At 38.7% G+C, this 2,311-nt stretch overlaps 1 long non-coding RNA gene across 1 annotated transcript; it reads right to left on the reverse strand.

Annotated features, from left to right (window-relative positions):
• Positions 1-42: 42 nt before the first annotated feature.
• LOC108795566 lies at positions 43-1,812 on the reverse strand. The gene is made up of 3 exons (XR_001941759.1): positions 1,744-1,812; positions 1,074-1,115; positions 43-194 (listed from the first exon to the last, which is right to left on the reverse strand). It is a non-coding gene; the product is annotated as an uncharacterized LOC108795566 (long non-coding RNA).
• Between the last annotated feature and the right edge of the window lie 499 nt (positions 1,813-2,311).

A 2,311-nucleotide genomic window follows, 5' to 3' on the forward strand; every position in this document is an offset into this window, starting at 1 on the left:
AAAACAGCTTTATAAATTTGCAGAGAAATACCTTTGACACATAGTTGAGCGTCGGCCCAACATGGCCATGGCACAGTCTTTATAGGAAAGGATGTTTCTTGTATTACCAGTTATTTCCTGTACTCTTTTCTTCAGCTCTGCCAGAGTAGTAAAAACACGAAGTTCCCGAGCCATGGCATGAAAGGCATTATAATCTACAACGTAAAAGAACTTCTCACATCATTACCGTTAACACTATATCACATGCAAGAACAAATGAAAATATAAATACTCTCTCTTTTAAAAGTGACCCTGTTGCTATAGTAAACTTAAAAGCATAGTAAAAGCAAAAAGGAAGCTACACTTGTAAAATAACTTTGTAAATACTCCCCTTTTCCTCCATCACAGAATGCCACTCTAATGCTGAAAAGTTTTCTGCGGAAGTCCACACTGAAACCAAACACACCCAGGAGTGATAATCACCTGTGTCCCCCTGCAGCTCTTATTGGTTCCCCCTGTGACCTGCACATCAGTGCTTTATCCTGTAATGGGTGGAGGTCAGATGAAGAAACCACTGAGAGCTGGAGGAGGATCAGGATAGCCGACACTCCCAGAAGTGTCGGTTTCCCTTTGGGCTTTGGCAGAAGACTTCTCGGCATTGGAGCAGCATTTAGCAGTGTCGGCAGTAGGAAAAGTAAGTACACTGTTACAGGTATGGCTTGCTTTCAAAAGTTTATCATAGAAATAGGGTCACTGTAAAAATAAAAATGTTACTATTTTAGTTCATAATAAATATTTACACATTTTTAATAGTATATTTATATCTCCCCATGTTTTCCCTAAACCTCTTTTCTGGACAGGGTATGGAAAAGGGGTAGAACCTCTGTCAGGTTCTTGTTTGTGGTCTGTGTCATTTTGGGACAGGAAAATCTCCCCAGTAGATACAAACTGCTCATTATAAGTAGTATTTAGTCTTCCCAAGTCAATGCAAAATTGAAGAAAGCATACTACTGGCTAGAGATGGGCTTTAAATATTTAACATGTAGCCAAGATACCATCCGTACTTTAATGCCCCCAGGGGTGGTTTTACATACCAATTTTTCCACTAGTGGTGTAGTCATACTTCATGAATAGCCCTTCAAATTAGAACAGATTTCACATAAGTTTTAAAACAGAAAAAAAGGGATAACCTCAATGTTAATATAAGGTTACAATTATTGTAATTAGTGAGTGCATTTTAAAGTTTTTGAAAAAAATGCACCTTGTACGACAACAGGAAGAAGGAAAAGTAGAACATACAAGAAGCAGATCCCTGCCGATATTTTTGCTAAATGTAGCTTACAAAACTAAGAGCAAGCAAAGAACTGAAAAAGCACAGTAATAATACATTTCTAATAAGATAATACAGACCTAAAACAACATCGTACAGATGGCTCTGCCCTATTGTGAATTCCACCCCCCCTAATGTCCACCACTGCTACAGAAGAGGGACCCACCATGTTGATTGACCTCTACGTTATAAGGAGTTGAAGACAGACATTTTGTGCTCCCCCATTTTAACAAAGCACTTTTCCAATTCTAGAATAGGGGAGGTTATAATCTTTGAGCCATCTGTTTTGTGTCGCACTATTTATGGATGGTTGATTGGTAAAAGATTCCAGACATTGATTATTATTTCTTGGTTATTTACACTTGATTTGGCACAGCTTTTTTTTTTTCTTCTCAATAAAGATTTAATCTGAAGAAGGTCACAAAGTCACTCACTTTTCAGTTTATCCAGTTTAACTGCCAGGTTTGTAATGTCTTTAAATGGTTCCTCACCAAGGTATTCCTATTACGAAAAGGAAAAGAAAAAAAAAAAACCCATCGTAATTTCAGACACTAAATCTTGTTTTTTTAAACTTGCATTCTACATGGTATTTTAGGAGTTACAGTTTCTTTTTTCTTTGCATAAATGCATTAGGATGACCACTCACCAAGAATAACAGGCAGTAAGACACATACACCAAACTTTAGGCTTCAATCAGACAGCACGGTCAAGACTAATACTCCACTAGGGACTGTAATACCTTAGTTGCCTCCAGTGTCATCAGATTGATCGCTGGGTTAAGAATGGGGATCATTACACTGCGGAGGACCTCTTTATAATCTGTCAGCTCCTGAAACAGTGGGCAGCTCCCCAGGCGCAGCAAAGAGAACCAAGCTTGACTGATTACAGTGAGTTGGAGAATATTTCTATATGCCTCTTTACTGCTGCATTGTGCCTACCTGGGTAACATTGCTTAACCAGTTGACATCCGCGGTGTTAAACCCCCTTCCCATCCAGGCCATT

This window comes from Nanorana parkeri, unplaced genomic scaffold (assembly GCF_000935625.1).
Source record: "Nanorana parkeri isolate BGI_ZX_2015 unplaced genomic scaffold, ASM93562v1 scaffold982, whole genome shotgun sequence".
Taxonomy (NCBI): Eukaryota; Metazoa; Chordata; class Amphibia; order Anura; family Dicroglossidae; genus Nanorana; species Nanorana parkeri.